The sequence below is a fragment of the Pseudorasbora parva genome, chromosome 13, assembly GCF_024679245.1.
Source record: "Pseudorasbora parva isolate DD20220531a chromosome 13, ASM2467924v1, whole genome shotgun sequence".
In the NCBI taxonomy this organism is placed as follows: Eukaryota; Metazoa; Chordata; class Actinopteri; order Cypriniformes; family Gobionidae; genus Pseudorasbora; species Pseudorasbora parva.
The window spans coordinates 23,230,015-23,248,110 of record NC_090184.1 but is presented as its reverse complement, the minus strand read 5'-3'; the positions used below and the strand labels follow the sequence as shown (position 1 = coordinate 23,248,110).

Below are 18,096 nucleotides of genomic sequence, written 5' to 3'. Positions count from 1 at the left end.
AACCATCCCCTCAAGCCCAAGTTCTTGTTGACGTACCTTCCGCAAATATGTCAATGCCGAGAGAGATCAAAACAGTTGGCAGTTGCCTCTAAACACAGCGCTCACGTTGTGAGAAGGATGGCGCCATCCACAGTGGCTGCTGTCGCACTAAAATGACGTAAACGCATTCCCAAACATTCATTTGAAGCGATTTAATTTTTACCAAGTTTTTCACATTTTGTAAATGGCTTTAAATTATATGTAAACCCTTTGGAACAAACTACAAACAAAAAAGCGATGAAAACATGTAATGCTTTAAAATAAGTTTCTTTTTCTATTTTTTAAAGTGATTAATGTTGTTTTAGTCCCTGTTATAATGTTGAGTACTGGTAAGTGGATTGAAATTTAAATGCCATCTTGGTTGTAACATTTATGTTTTTCTTAATAAAATATTATAGCCTACATAATAACAAAATTATTATAAAATTAGGGCATATTTTTTCAGGAAATTCCGTAAAATTACTGGATAATGTCCTGGCAGAAGGTTTTCTGTTGTTGTTGTTGTTGTTGTTGTTGTTGTTGTTGTTGTTGTTGTTGTTGTTGTTGTTGTTGTTGTTGTTGTTTGTTTGTTTGTTTGTTTGTTTGTTTGTTTGTCTGTCTGTTTGTTTCAGTGTGGCTAAAATTGTATCTACAAATTAAGATTTTTGTTTAACAGTTTCCCCCTTTGTAGTTTATTTATTTATTTATTTGTATTTAGCTATTAAAAAGTGTTTAGGTTATTATTTATTATTTTGAGCTTGTGCAAACATTTTAGCCTATATTTTATCCTACATATCTCACTGCATCTCTCACTAATCTCTCACCTTTAGCTCTGCATCTCTCACTTATCCTGCACCTCTCACTGAATCTCTCACTGCTCCTGCATCTCTCACTACTCCTGCATCTCTCACTGCACCTCTCACTGCATCTCTCACTGCATCTCTCACTGCATCTCTCACTACTCCTGCATCTCTCACTGCTCCTGCATCTCTCACTGCTCCTGCATCTCTCACTACTCCTGCATCTCTCACTGCTCCTGCATCTCTCACTGCTCCTGCATCTCTCACTACTCCTGCATCTCTCACTGCACCTCTCACTGCACCTCTCACTGCATCTCTCACTGCATCTCTCACTACTCCTGCATCTCTCACTGCATCTCTCACTACTCCTGCATCTCTCACTGCACCTCCCACTGCATCTCTCACTACTCCTGCATCTCTCACTGCATCTCTCACTGCTCCTGCATCTCTCACTGCATCTCTCACTCCATCTCTCACTACTCCTGCACCTCTCACTGCATCTCTCACTACTCTTGCATCTCTCACTGCACCTCTCACTGCATCTCTCACTGCTCCTGCATCTCTCACTACTCCTGCATCTCTCACTGCACCTCTCACTGCATCTCTCACTGCTCCTGCATCTCTCACTGCTCCTGCATCTCTCACTGCATCTCTCACTACTCCTGCATCTCTCACTGCTCCTGCATCTCTCACTGCACCTCTCACTGCATCTCTCACTGCACCTCTCACTGCATCTCTCACTGCATCTCTCACTGCTCCTGCATCTCTCACTGCATCTCTCACTGCTCCTGCATCTCTCACAGCATCTCTCACTACTCCTGCATCTCTCACTGCTCCTGCACATCTCACGTCACCTCTTACTGCTCCTGCACCTCTCACTGCATCTCTCACTGCTCCTGCACATCTCACGTCACCTCTTACTGCTCCTGCACCTCTCACTGCATCTCTCACTGCTCCTGCATCTCTCACTACTCCTGCATCTCTCACTGCTCCTGCATCTCTCACTGCATCTCTCACTACTCCTGCATCTCTCACTGCTCCTGCACATCTCACGTCACCTCTTACTGCTCCTGCACCTCTCACTGCATCTCTCACTGCTCCTGCATCTCTCACTACTCCTGCATCTCTCACTGCTCCTGCATCTCTCACTACTCCTGCATCTCTCACTGCTCCTGCATCTCTCACTGCATCTCTCACTGCTCCTGCACATATCACGTCACCTCTTACTGCTCCTGCACCTCTCACTGCATCTCTCACTGCTCCTGCATCTCTCACTGCATCTCTCATTGCTCCTGCACATATCACGTCACCTCTTACTGCTCCTGCACCTCTCACTGCATCTCTCACTGCTCCTGCATCTCTCACTGCATCTCTCACTGCTCCTGCATCTCTCACTACTCCTGCATCTCTCACTGCTCCTGCATCTCTCACTGCATCTCTCACTGCTCCTGCACATATCACGTCACCTCTTACTGCTCCTGCACCTCTCACTGCATCTCTCACTGCTCCTGCATCTCTCACTTCATCTCTCACGTCACCTCTCACTGCTCCTGCACCTCTCACGTCACATGTCACTGCTCTTGCACCTCTCACTTCATCTCTCACGTCAACTCTCACTGCTCCTGCACCTCTCACTGCATCTCTCACTGCTCCTGCACCTCTCACTTCATCTTTTACGTCACCTCTCACTGCTCCTGCACCTCTCACGTCACATCTCACTGCTCTTGCATAACGTCAACTCTCACTGCATCTCTCACTGCTCCTGCACATCTCACTGCTCCTTCACCTCTCACTTTATCTCTTACGTCAACTCTCACTGCTCGTGCACCTTTCACTGCATCTCTCACTTCTCCCGCACCTCTCACTGTATCTCTCACTGCATCTCTCACTTCTCTTGCATCTCTCACTACTCCTGCACCTCTTACTGCTGTTCTCACTGCTCCTGCATCCCTCACTGCATCTCTCACTGCTCCTGAATCTCTCACTGCTCCTGCACCTCTTACTGCTCCTGCATCTCTCACTGCTCCTGCATCTCTTACTGCTCCTGCACCTCTTACTGCTTTTCTCACTGCTCCTGCATCCCTCACTGCATCTCTCACTGCTCCTGCATCTGTCACTGCTCCTGCACCTCTCACTGCATCTCTCACTGCTCCTGCACCTCTCACTGCATCTCTCACTAGGTCTGCTCTTCACCCTGGGCCCCTTGCTCTTACTCTTCCTCATCCAGACATTACAGCGTTTGTATTTTTCTGTTTCCAGAAACATCACTCCTCAAAGTCCTCCTTTTACTGTATAAGTGTAGCCTGACAAGCCAGACCCACATCAAGATGTTTGGTCTGGAAACTCACCATTGACAGGGCTCAATCCGAGGGGCGGGATAAACGGTTGTCTTTCAAACTCCCTCTGCACGGCGTGCACATAATTGGATAGCGCTACAACCAACCAGAGCAATGAAGGTGAAGCAGAGCTCGTTGAAAGATTAAACTTTCGCCGTTCTGCAAAACTCAGAACACATCTTCCCTTCTGAATGACTTCAGTGCTGTTCTTTGTTCTTTTCTCAGAGAAAAGCTTAACTCCAAGTCTTCCAGAGTCGCGGTCAAAGCTGATTCGAAAGAACGCCGTTCGCCAGTTTTGTGTTTACTAGAAGCACGCAAGTGCAACCCGGCCGTCATTATGTTAAGCCCACCGACTCTTTACACGATGTGATTGGCCCGACCAGAGTTTGGCATTTACAGCTCAGAAGTGTATTGAGAGTTGCTAGACGAAACTCGCAGCAGAATAGAGTTGCTGCCGCTATAGGGTGCGTCTAGATTTCTAGGCTAAGTGTCAATGTAATAGAAAAAATAACCCCTGCCACTCTAAGTCTAAGCCAGACTGGAATCAGCTGTGTGTCAATTATTCAATTGTGTGTTTATTATCAGCTGATATATATTGTTTTTTTAACTGATATAATTGCAGAAGCAGAGGTTTTTATACAGTATCATATAATGTGTTTGTGTGTTAACATTCGTAAATGCTATAAAAATCCATAATTTTGTTGGGAGGTATTGCTGGTCTGTTAAGAAAATGTAAGCATTGTGGAAATGTGTTCAACCACTGCATATTGTGTGAAAACAACATGAAATTCAGGGTTGCCAACTCTCACGCATCTGGCGTGAGACTCACGCTTTCAGGCTCTGTGTCACGCTCTCACCCCGCCCAACTCAATCGCACGCCAAATTGCCAAACCTGCTTTTGATATTAAACAAAGCTAAGCTTTAACATTTTTTAATGTGTTTTAATGAAATTCAAACAATAAATAGGGGTTTGGCGCTAATGTGGCCAGAGTCGTTGAAAAGCAGAGTTGCATGCTCTCGTCTCCCTGCGGTGCGCGCTGGTCACGTGGCCCATGAGCGCTCAATACTTCTAGCGCTGTGCCAATGCATTTAAATTGCTTAAGCGGATACACAACAGTTTCACTATATAGATGTTTGCTGCAAGTTTTGGTAAACAGTACAGCATAGTGTTTAGTGTGTATTGATTATTAAGTCAGCCATATTTACAGGATCGTTTTATTATGGAAAGTGATAGAGATGCAACATTGTTAACATTAATGTTATTCTTGTATTTAGCCATCAGGTATTCCTTACTAATTGGTCACACTCATACTCATCAAATTATATTTTTTTAATATTTTGAGGAGATCTTTTGGTACTAAATACTATTTGTGCAATAATTATTGTCAATAAATAACCACTTAAAATATTTTTCTTCTAATATTTGTATATATTTCTTCTAATATTTATATTACAATTAGTGTAGTAATTAAGGTTAAAATAGAGAATTCCAATTCAACGAGGCAAATTAGAGTCATTTTGTGGCTAAACAATATTAATGTTTATTTTTAATGCCATTAGGTGCCTTATGGCTCTTTAATAAATATACATGTATCTAATCGGCCCCAAAAAAATCTCACTCCAACCTGAACTTAAAAGTTGGCAACCCTGCATGAAATGTGTGAAAGGTATGGCCACAAAAGACTGATGCTGTGCTAATTGTGTTTAGAGTTTTGAAAATGTGAAACTGTTTGGACAAACGCTTGTTAGCGACTGAAAAAACTCTAATAACGCCGTTTCTGAATTTTGTTACATATATCAAATTGACAATATTATATGACACGTGATTGTAGTTGCACGTATTGTCCAGTGGATGGCGCACACCTACCGCCACAATAAGTCATCCTGCAATTAATTTAAGGACAGGGTAAAGTGGTTAATCATGCATGCAGCAAACAAAAGCACTGATTCACAAAAGGGGTTTGAGTTGTCTTGCATAGTCATACTATTGCCTAACAGACCGCGGCCTGACCGTCTGAGGATGTGCCTAGACCATATGTGGTCAAGAAAGATCGTATGTGTCACGATTCCCAATTGCCTCAACTATGGGTCATGCAAATAATGAGTAGACCCTGTCTCATTCAGTTCCCTAGCTCCTGAATCAGTAAAAAAGAAAAGAAAAAAAGGCTTTCTAAATGACCACATATGGTCTAGGCAATGAGAAATTAATTGTGTGTAGAATTTTGCAGTGACAGTTCAACAAATCTGACTCATGTGTCAAAACAAGGAATAGAGTTTATAGTTTAGTGAAACGGGTGTGCTTTTTTGATAAATGGCGTTATGGTTTTGACATTTTAGGTCAAAAGCCTGGTTATAGTGTTTAAGCAATCGAGAAAACTGTATTGACAGAACATATCATTGAGATACAAAAATGAAAAGACAGCACTGAATAGCACACACAAAAAAACTAAAGAAGAAATGTGAACATAGGAAAAACTGTACATGCGGTGCTGTAGAAATATATATAGGCCTATATATATATATATATATATATATATATATATATATATATATATATATATATATATATATATATATATATATATATATATATATATATATATATATATATAATTATTTTGTTTATTTTACTAGGCTATTTAAACCAGCTTGTTTTTAACAGAAATGTAAATGGAAAGTCCCATTCTTCTAGGACGTGTGTGGGTATACCAATGTCACATCAAAGTGTGGGTATAAACCAATCAGAAAAAAATCCTTTCTGAATCTGGGTTCTGAGCTGAAAATACAGTTAGGCTTTGTTCAGCTTTAAGTTTAGGCTAGGCTACATGACTAGGCTACACTATATGTAAAGTTGATTAAGAAAGAATTCAGATGAAGAGAAAAATCTAATGTCATATGCCATGCGTAACTACATTTCTTTAAAATCTACTCTTTTAATTCCAACTGTGCTATATTTATTATAGCGAAATAATGGTCACATTTTAGATTAGGGTTCAGTTCTCAATATTTTCTCATTTTGCCTCAATTAGCTACTGCTTAGGCCTAATTAATAGGTTGTTAAGTTTAGGTATTGTTAAGGAATGTAAAATATGGTAGGCTAGCTATATGCGCAAGGCATTGCATGTGCTTTATTACTGAATGAACTGCAAATATCATGCATGCTAATAAGCAACCAGTAGGCTAACCTAGTGTTACCAAAATTATATATTATCATAAAGAGCGTGCAAAGGTTTCTGCTCAGACAAACGTCTTGACACAATTTAAAATTTCAGAGACTCAGCGGCTCCTCGCGTTGCCCAGATGTGCTACACATGTGCCAGCGTGCTGTTTTATGAGCAGGTTTGTGAGCTTTTCATTCGTTAGTGGTCAGCGGTGAGCTCGCCAGTAGTGTCCGGTCTAAGGACAGCCCCATGGCAACTGCGCGAGAATGTCCAAGTTCAGCAGAATTTACTATGAGAGGGAAAATGCTGCCCAACAGACTGAGAACTGATGAGATCAAATTCTGCTCAGCAATAATAACTCTGTTATAGGGCGCCCGCCTCTAGCGACAGGAGAAGTGTGTTTCTCCGAAGAAAATCCTTCCATAAACAGAACGGCTCGTAAAGCAAAGCCACGCACACCACGTTTGTTGAATGTCACTGAACTCGAGTAACCCAGTTTAAGGTGAGACCATCACACTCTCAGCCAATCAGAATCAAGGCAGAATCATGCCGCTCCTGTGGGCCAATCAACGCCCTGCATTTATTTTCTTCTATCTCGCATTATCTCTGTAAATACTATAAGTAGTAGTTTCCTTCACACCCACGGAAACGGCTAACAAGACGCTTTGTTAAGCCGCCTTTCGTTTATTTTTTATTTTTTATTGCTTCATTTTTTTTTCTCTCTTTTCATTCTTTCATTTTTCCTTATTTTACCCATGGAGCATTTACTCATAGGTCTACTCATATGGGCTAAACAAAGCAACATCTCCAATTAATCATAGGCTACGTTTTCCAGATATTATCTATCTATCTATCTATCTATCTATCTATCTATCTATCTATCTATCTATCTATCTATCTATCTATCTATCTATCTATCTATCTATCTATCTATCTATCTATCTATCTATCTATCTATCTATCTATCTATCTATCTATCTATCTATCTATCTATCTATCTATCTATCTATCTATCTATCTATCTATCTATCTATCTATCTATCTATCTATCTATCTATTTGTATGTCTGCCTGTCTGTCATCTGCTTGTGTCCATCTTTGTGAAACATTTCTGCAGAACATCAGAATAGGCTCCATTGTACACCGTTTCACAATAAAATCTCCTAAAACAATAAAACACTTGTATGTAGTCATGCATTCCAATAAGTGCAAAACGGTTCCCTTGTAACTGTGCTGTCTTGAGAAGTCTGAGGTTCCATGCCAGCTTTCAGATGAGAGAGATTGCTGTAACCCCGTAGTATTTCACTGTCCCGCAATGCTAGGGTGAGAAGGGGCAGTCTCACTTTGATGTGTGTGGGAAAAACTTCCTTCGGTGGGATTTAGATCCTTGTGATTTACAATAAAAAAGAGGAGTCATAAGACGAGAATTGGGCCCCCTTACATTGCTTATTTAGGAGTAGAGTGTGATTCATAGTGATTTCCCCCAATCTCATGTCATCATGTATCTGTGGATTTTGGTGATGTGGGAATTACTATCAGCAATGTGCTTCCATAGAAGGGATTCCAAAGTATGACCCCGCTAAATCGTTTTTTTGTTTTTTGGCTCTTTGTAAAATGAAAGACAAGTTTTTTTCTTATTATGCTGACTTCTACAGCTAGGGTATAACACAGGGCTCCCTAAAATAATACTAAATGTGTAGACTTTTCCCAAATTGCTGTTTCCAGCTCCCAGCTTGCACACTCTTCCAGCATGCAAGAGGCTAATTCCACATTTTGTAAAGTTCTTCAAAATAATGTACTTGATTTTTTAGGAAGTATAATATACAAGAAACTACACCCTCTAATAGTGTTAAAGAAAGCAAATGTATATCCAATTATCTAACATTCACGTACATTTGCAACTTGTTCAAAGAAATGAGAAACTGCTTTTTGATGTGCACAAGTGACACAATGATGTGAGAATTGAACAGGTAGTTTTGAGTATTCAAAATGTACCAAAGCGACTGAGAAAAACTGTAATGTGGTGTTATTCACATCATCTACCGGATACACCTACATACTCATCAACAGTGGGCATGAGCCACAAGACTAACAGCCAACACTTCTTGAGCAAGATACCAGTTGTTCCATAACAATTTTTCTCTCTCGCTCGCTTACAATTGTTAATTTTTTTCAGTCTCTAACAAGCGTTAGTCCAATCACATTTTCTAAACTCTAAACACAATCAGCACAGCATTTGTGGCCATGCCATTCACACATTTCTTGTCATTTTCACTCAATAGGCAGTGAGTGAACACATTTCCCACAATGCTTTAATTTAATACCTCCCAACAAAATTATGGATTGTTTTTGTAGCATTTACAAATGTTAACACACAACATCTCACAATAGCAAAAACAATATACCAAACTTTAGATACAGTATAAAAACCTCTGCTTCGCCAATGATATCAGTTAAAAACAACATATCAGCTGATAATAAACAAACAATTGAATAATTGACACACAGCTGATTCCATCCTGGCTGAGACTCAGTGGCAGGGGTTCTTTTTTCTATTACAGTAAAAGGAGAACTTTGAGGTGTGATGTTTCTGGAAACAGAAACAGAAAAAGACAAACACTGTAATGTCTGAATGAGGAAGAGTAAAGAGCAAGGGGCCCAGGGGCCCAGGGAGAAGATGCAGTGAGAGGTGAAGGATCCAAGGGTGGATCCGACATACCAAGCGGTTTTATCGCAGGTGCATCGCCTACTGTAAAGCAATACTGTGAAACCTTTTCTGTTCTATCATACTGCGTTTCTACCTCCTGCAGTAAATAGTAAAGTGGGGAAAACTAATTTGCTTTTTAAAATACAAAAACTATTTCACAACCTCAGTGTACTGTTTTACTGTATTTTTGATTAAATCAAATGAGCATAAGAAATAAAAACATTCAAATAATTTGCATAAACTTGTATAAAACTCAAGAAATATAATGAAAAAATGATCCACGTTGTATCGAGGAAGGTGTTCGCAAATGTAAACAAACTATAACTTCTGGTTCCAATTACCTTATGTCATAACTGATTATTTTATAAGCATGATGATTTCAGGCATTCCATGGAGACCTGAGAAATTCCTGGCATTTTGTTTGTTAGGTATGATTTTTAACGTTCAGCAACATCAATGTTAGTACACTCAGTACACACACCTGCCCCTGTTGTTTGTATTCATGGTTAAATGCCTTACTGTAAGTGATTGAGCGGGTTTTTTTATCAGTACACTCAGTACTTCCTTTGCCACCCCCTAACTGGAACTGAAACTTTCCTATTGTCTCTAATTCATCTTTAGACATTTGATACATACAGCATATGCATTTTTTGTCTTGCAAGCAATTTTGCCATTAATTGTTGAATATGAAAATTCATTTTAAGTCTAATTTTACGTTTTTACCAAATTTCAAAAGGTAAAACTGCAAAAGATTTTGTAGTTATAGTATAGACCTGTTAATCTAAATAATGCCAAAACATCTTCTATTCAAAAGGCTTTCTTTTAACATTCTTAATGTCCTCCACTTGTTTCCCATGAGAAAGTCTTACAGCACAAATGGGACTATGTTTAATGTAGTTTTATGAAGCCTGGGAGACTCCATTCATTTGAATGAACAAAGAGATGGTTTTGAATCTAGTATTGTTTAGACTCACAGATAGATCTCTGTAGGAGTCGACTGCAAGAGGTTTCACACATAAAATTTTGATGATTGAGATTTCTTAAAGGGTTAGTTCACCCAAAAATGACAATTAGCCCATGATTTACTCACCCTCAAGTATTATGTGTATATGACATTCTTCTTTCAGATAAATAAAATGATATTTTAAAAGTCCTGCTAATCCAAGCATTATAATGGCAGTGAATTGTTGTCTCGTTTATAAGTTCATAAAAGTGCATCTGTCCATCATATAACTGCTTCACATGAATTGCGGGGAGGGGGGGGGGGGTGTTAATAAAGGCCTTCTGAAGTGAAGTGGCATGTTTCTGTAAGAAAAATATCCATATCTATACAGTGTCCCAACTTTTTTGGAATCAGGTTTGTAATTATGACTGCCGGAAACAAGTTATTTTAGTTTTTAAAGTTTTAAAAACTAAAATAACTTGTTTCCGGCAGTCATAATTACAAACCTGATTCCAAAAAAGTTTGGACACTGTATAAATTGTGAATGAAAACAGAATGCAATGATGTGGAAGTTTTGATGTTTTATTCAGAATACAACATAGATGACATATCAAATGTTTAAACTGAGAAAATGTATAATTTTAAGCGTAAAATAAGTTGACTTTAAATTTCATGGCATTAACACATCTCGAACAAGTTGGGACAAGGCCATATTTACCACTGTGTGGCATCCTCTCTTCTTTTTATAACAGTGTGCAAACATCTGGGGACTGAGGAGACAAGTTGCTCAAGTTTAGGAATAGGAATGTTGTCCCATTCTTGTCTATTACAGGCTTAGTTGTTCAACTGTCGTAGGTCTTCTTTGTTGCATCTTCCTCTTTATGATGCGCCAAATGTTTTCTATGGGTGAAAGATCTGGACTGCAGGCTGGCCATTTCAGTACCTGGATCCTTCTTCTACGCCAGGGGTGTCCAACCCTGTTCCTGGAGGGCCAATGTCCTGCAAAGTTGAGCTCCAACACTAATTAAACACACCTGAACCAGCTAATCAAGGTCTTTTTAGGGATACTAGAAACTTCTAGGCAGGTGTGTTGAGGAAAGTTGGAGCTAAACTCTGCAGGACAGTGGCCCTCCAGGACCGAGTTTGGACACCCCTGTTCTACGCAGTCATGATGTTGTAATTGATGCAGAGTCTTACCAGACTCTCGTACATTTCATTCATGACCTTTGTGTTTGTCAAAAGCAGTAGGTAATTCGGACGGGGATTTTTATGCGGGTGGTGGGAGGCGGACAGTAATAAAATCCCTGACTAGCCCCTGTAACTTAAATGATGGCAATACTTCCGACCCCACAAGAAACAATTACCGTCCGAATAGGGCTTCAGCCAACTCAGAGCGAGCTGGAAAATCAAACTTTTTCCAAATTCACCCTGTTGGGGATGAGGGCTACAACAAACCTCAGCAAAGATTGTAATTGCTGTAACTTCCGGATATTCGGCAGTCGTGCCACAACGGAATGAATTGTATCGTTCACATCTTTCTCCACCACCATTACTGAACTACAACCCAAACTAGCACATGACATCAACGTCATCGTTCTCAGCCACTCCCTCTGTTCACTGATTGGACTGGTAAACATTTGTTTGGAGAAAACCTAAGAATACACCGCAGTCCCAGACGAAGTACTGAAGGAAAATGAAAATTAAGCAGAAGTACGTAGGAGGGCGGAGCCAGGCTGTTTACACCTGCTATTATTATGCGTTTTGGTCGATTGATCACAAGTGTCCACTTTCGACCATTTCGATAGGTACTCAAAAACACATTAAACTGGATTGCTTTTGTAGATGCTCGTGTGGTTGAATGCACTCGATCGGCCACAAAAGATGCATACTCTCTGCTTACTGACCTAATGCATCAAAATTATGGGAAGCGCGCTAGCCGGGCGGGATTTAAACTTTATTTAAATCATATTCCTGATTTCTTACACACACTCATAGCGTTCGCCGTGGTGAGAAGAAGAACCAAAAGCTGATTTTTTCCCCGTTGTCTGTCTCTACATTCCATCTCTACATTTATAGGTAAATTGCACAAGCTTATTTAGTTAATTTAGTTCATAGACCTTCCGAGAAATCAGGACAGAAGTAGTTGAAAGTCTTACACAAAACATAAACGAATCTAAATAGCAGGTGTAAACAGGGTCTGAGTCAGGGCTGGACTGGTAATCTGGCATACCGGGCATTTGCCCGGTGGGCCGACGCACTTTTGGGGCCGGTATAGTGTTTAAAATTAAAAAAAAAAAAAAAAAATATTTTTTTTTTTACCACTGACAACATGCAGCGACAGCGGCCCATTGATTTGTCTTCTGAATTGACAAGCCGAAGCGAGAGCGACCTCCCCTCCATATTAGGCGCTTTTTTCTATTTATTTATTTATTATTTGAGCGCATGGAACTGCAAAAGGCGAATATCCGCACAGCGCAGCCGCTGACGAACGTACGCTGCATTTAAATACTGCTCTATGAACGGCACTTTGACTTATTTAGTTTTATACAATCGTAGCCTATGATATGGAAACATTACAGTTCTGTGGTGTATCAGCTGAAAACAGCCGCGAGCATACGTAGCCTATTCATGACGAGGTAAAGTGGAAAACGGCAATACACACAAACGTTTCACTTTAGCACAACCACAACTTACTTTGCAGCTACTAACAGCGAAGAAATATGGTGTTTAGGAAGAAACATTTATTAAAAATGTTGCTATATTACATAAATTAATATTGCAGAATATAAATCACTTTTATAGAGGCTGTTTTCGTATTTTCTACAGGTGTTTACATTTTTTTTACTTACAAATAAGTTTATTATATATGTTTTATATAGTTTTGGAAACAATATAGCCATATAATGAGGAGCAAGGTTTGTACAGTCTGTTTTTTACCCTGTGACTACCATGATCTTACATTTAAATGAAACTGGTCTATAGTTAAACTATAAAACAGCTTTAAGTCTAGATCCCATAAATAAAGGACAAAGCTTTTTTTTTCCTCTTTAAAAGTTTTAATAACTTTTTTTAATAGATTTAATGAAATGTAATAGCCTCATGAAAGATAGATATCAGTGTCTTACTTAAATGATGTGTTAACTCTTGAAAAATATGATTGTTCAACCCCAAAATGTGATCATTTACTCACCCTAATGTCACTCCAAACCTAAATGAATTTATTTCTGTGTAGCATAAAATAAAATAATTTGAGTGTGTTTTTTTGTTCATACAATATTCAAATGGTAGCCTAACCAAAATGGCTTGGTTGCCAACATTCTTCAAAACATCTTATTTTGTGTTTCACAGAAGTCATGCAGGTTTTAAATGACACGAGAGTGAGTAAATGATCACAGCATTTAAAAGCAGTAAATGTACTTTACTGCATCCTAGCTCAAAATCATCAGTGCTTTACTGCTAAGGGCATTTCTGTCTGACCAAAAAAGCAATATTAAGTTTATCTGCATTTGCAGCAAATTCGATAACATCTATCATTATTTGTCCTAGTATTATTTATATACGCCAATTTAAGGCCCTAACCCCAGCAAAAACATTCACAGGAAACTCATGGGCCGGATGTGCTGGGTATGCCAGAGCCGAATTTTAGCCCCAGTCCAGCCCTGGTCTGAGTGAAATTTGTTTATAAACCATGTTTTTCAGCATATATGGCTTCTTAGCAATGCTTGCTGACTCCTTACACTTGACGTTGTTTAGAATGCATGCAATATTGCTCTAAGCAGAAAATAAAGTAGCAGAGCCAAGTGAATGAATGACTCATCAATCTGACCTACAGGAAGTTAGGCTTTAGATACAAGTGGCCAAAACAATAAATGCACCATATATTCTTATAAACCTTCGAAATGAACACCATGCTGGAAAATATCAAACTTCACAATCGGAAAGATCTTAGACTGTTCTAGGTAAGAAAGTCAGAGAATTTTTTTAAAAATCTCACTGGTAAGGGGGGAGGGGGCAGATGTGATTCCCAGAAGTTTCTAGAGGAATTAAATGTTTTCTTGTTTGTACTTGACTTAATGAAAGAAGCATGATGCATTACACAGTTTCGAGAACCACTCAGACAGGTTCAATGACCTGAAGAAATTTAGGAGAAAATGCTTGAATAATACATTTCTATTTTGCAAGAAATCTCCTTGCCATACTTCAACTTTATTAAGATTCACTTTTTTTGTTGCGATTTCTTTTAGTAAATAAAAAGTGTTTTTTTTATTATTATTTCATGTTAGAAGCACAAAGGATAAAGGAATTTGCACAAGAATCCATATGTAATTCTCACACCCATACTGACATTCATGTTCTTTTTCTCACACCCACATTCCAAAATCAATTTTTTTCTATTCTTGTGATCTGTGTAACAAAAGACGTCGTTGCCATACTTTGACATGCCCATTTTTTACAATCTCAAATCCAGAAAAGGGATATTTTATAAAATGCTTTAAAATAATCAATAATCTGTGATTTGTTAATTATCTTTCAACTTTATTTAATTGATAAACGTAGATAATGTTTTTTTTAATGATTATTTATTTATTTTTGCTCACTGATCAACTTAAGTGTGTTTTGTAAATTTAAACACATTTAAATTTTGTTGGCTGCAACAGATTCCAAAGAAGTGTGGACAGAGGCACCACTTTCACATCAACTTTCCTTGTAATTTCACTTTGTAATAGTTTGGGAACTGAGGATGAAACCTTTTGAAATTTTGCTTGTGGATTTTTGTCCAATCTCACTTGATAGAAGGCAGGTACAAGAAGACTGCGATTCTCCTTTGCATGATGGGTCATACATTTTCAGTAAGAGACAGATCTGTACTGCAGTCAAGCACATCCACTCTATGTGTAGAGTGTCTAATCCACTTAGCACGTGCAGCATGAGAGCCTGCTTCCCAGGAAAGATGTCACCTTGATGCCATTAAATGTCTCTGTACAACCCCAATACGCCTCCACATGGTACCTTCACACACATGCAAGTCACCCATGCCGTTTGCGCTGACACACCCTCATACGTGACAGGTGTTTGCTTTTAAACCTGTCACTGATGAAAGACTTTGGTCCTGAGAACTCAATGTGGACTCGCCTGACAGCACACATTTCCCCCTTGTTTTGGATCATCTGAGAAAAGCTTTGTGCCAGAGAACTCAGCGGAACTGATATAGATTTCTCCTTGCATAACAGAAATGTGTAACTCCTTGTGGACTGTTAAGTGACAATGTTTTTTTTTTTAAAGACCTCCCGAACCCATGTGGCTGTATTTAACAGAGCAGCATGATAGTTTCTCATGCACCGTCTGATGGCTCAAAGGTCAAACACATTCAACAGAGGTCTCCTGCCTTCACACGGATTGAGATTTCTCTGGATAACCTGAATCTTGTCACAATATTAGTTGGTGAAAGACCTTATGATTGTATAACCTATTAGCTTTGTAATCTCGCACTGAGAAATGTGACAATTTGCACATTAAAACTTTACACAAAAGTGAAGTCCCATGACTCGTCTCTGCTTGCAAAGACCATCTTTGGTGGATGCTCCTTTTAAACCCAATCACATCACCACATTACTCACCTATTACCAGTTCACTTGCTAAAATGTTTCAAAATAGTTTAACTTGGATATTCTATAGTCTTTTCACTTTTATTTGGCCTCTCTCCCCCAACTGTGCATGTGTTGCAGCCATCAAAATCAAAATTACTTTATATTTACGAAATACAATTAATTTTGCCAGTGAAAACATCTGAATTATACATTTATCAGTTAAATAAATGTATAAGAGATTTAACAAATCACAATTTATTATAGTTTACAAAATGTCCCAACTTTTGTGGATTTGGGGTTGCGTTTCTTTAAATATGAAAATGAAATCATGAAATGACAGCCTATAAAAACATGATGAAAGAGTAAAAGTGGTGAAAGTTCAGCCCCTTCTTACAGGAAATAAAAGATTACTCAAGAAGTCTTTTATTTGCATTTTGCCAGTTTCAATAGAGAACTCTAAAGTTCAACAGTGGGTTGAATTCTTCAAGTTATAACATTTTATTCCAGGCCAGTCTAATGATGGCTTAGACATTGCGATAAATGCATTTCAATTCATTCATTTAATTTAGGTTTGGATGGTATTTTAAATAAAAATGTCCCTAAAATTAATCATAAAAAAATATAAAAAAAATAATAAAAAACAACATTATAGTCTTACAAAAGTTATAGTCTTACAGATTGTGATATATAAATCACATGGCGACACAATAGTGTGAATGATGCAATGTATCTGTCTTATCAAAAAGGTGATATCCACTGGTAGCTGTTTCCTTTCTCTTATCTTTTACAACACGATGATAAGAGAAGATATAGCCACTTCAAGGCTACTTTTTTGCTACTGTATGGCATATTTGAATTTTCTACGTAATTTTGGCACTGTAGTATCTTGAAGATATCTTTACGAAGACTACGAATAACCCTTCATCAATACTTCATGGATTAACAACATCTTCCTGTCTTGATTCTGCCTTTCTATTAGGCCATATGTAACATAATTATTTACATTCCACACAAAAATTCCAAAAGCATCCAAACACAAAAAACTGATACTGCGGGATTAACATCGTCAACTAAAAGTAAAACTATTAAAAAACATTTCTGTTCATTTAAATAAAGCTGGAAATAAAGGGATACTCTACTGCTTTTTCATATTAAACTGTTATTCCCTTAACTTGTCTCAGTGCGTGCACCCAAATGGCACCCTAAACCCTCACAGTCTTCCTCTGAGTCTGCAATTTCACAACGTAATGCCGCTTTGACTGCCAGGAAGAAGTCCCCTGCGTAACCCGCACCAGTGCGGACTCGGCAGAAGTGTGGATCGAGGGCGCATATAGACCTCAAAGGGGGCGCTTGCGAGCACCCTTCTGAGACCTAAAATGACAAATGGGACACCCGGCGGTCTTGTGGACTTAAAGGGAAACTTCAGTGCTGAAAAGATGAATTTGTATTTAAACTGGGTCATTAATGTAGCAGAAATGTGAAATATTTTTTGAATTTGGTGCCTTCTAGACTGAGAAAAGACATAAAATGTATTTTTGTCTCATGGGGATGAAAGACTACAATTCCCAGAAGGCCTCGCTGCCCTGTGAGGCCATTCCTAAAGCCATGGCTACTGGATCACTGTAACTGAGTTAGAGAAAAGAACACTACAATTAAATACTGAATATGTCTGTTCAATATAATGATCGAGTCGCCGCGTGAGTCTCACAGCACTAGCTGCAGGAGTCAGATAACATTTAACGTCATAAATGAGCTGATGAGCTCTCGTGATGAGAGCTGAGGTAATCGCGACCACACTCGCGGCATACATTCACAACGCAAGTTCAGTCTGGCGTGTTTTCAGTTCATGCCTTTGGAAGCTTAACTTTCATAGAAAATAATTTGAGATGTTAAAACACTTACATTGCTCTCAGCATAGGTCCTTTTAAATAAATCCCCGAAGCTGCGAGCTAAGCTGTGAGTGTGATCTCCCATCCCCCATATGAGGGGAGGAAGCACAATCATTTGAATATACTCCAGGGATTCTACTGATACAAAGCCATATGCTAATCGCTGAAGTAACCCTTTAATAGACACTCGCACACAGCGGCCATTTTAAGTCCACAAGACCGAAAGTGCACATGAAATCTGCCATTTGGGACAGGGCCTTAATCGCTCTGACGCGCGGTGATGATCTGATAGCATTTAGCTTAGCCCACTAAGCCCAGTTCATTCACTATGGTGCCAAACAGAGATCAAGTTAGAAGTGACCAAACACCTCCACATTTTCCCTATTTAAATACAGTTACACGAATAGTTGAACGATCAAGTATGGTGACACAAAATAAAACGTGGCACAAAATAAAGCCCTGAGTTTCCTTAGTTTTGTGTCTTGTATCGTCATTGTCGGTACTGTCTTCTCCTCTGTGTTCTGTGTAGATTTACAGTTTTTCTCAATCGATTTGGTACATTTCTCCAAACTCAGTTAACTGCTCTCAAAACATTTAACACAGTGATCTGTACACTTTGTAATTATCCTAAACAAATAGTAAATTCTCCTTCATT

At 38.9% G+C, this 18,096-nt stretch overlaps 1 protein-coding gene across 1 annotated transcript in view; it reads right to left on the bottom strand.

Moving 5' to 3' along the window:
• Positions 1-146, bottom strand: part of ipo11 (importin 11) — a 236,424-nt gene extending 236,278 nt beyond the window's left edge. The window contains exon 1 of the mRNA XM_067413532.1: positions 37-146. The gene's annotated coding sequence lies outside the window, so the exon portion shown is untranslated. The remainder of the gene's footprint in view (positions 1-36) is intronic.
• Positions 147-18,096: the final 17,950 nt, after the last annotated feature.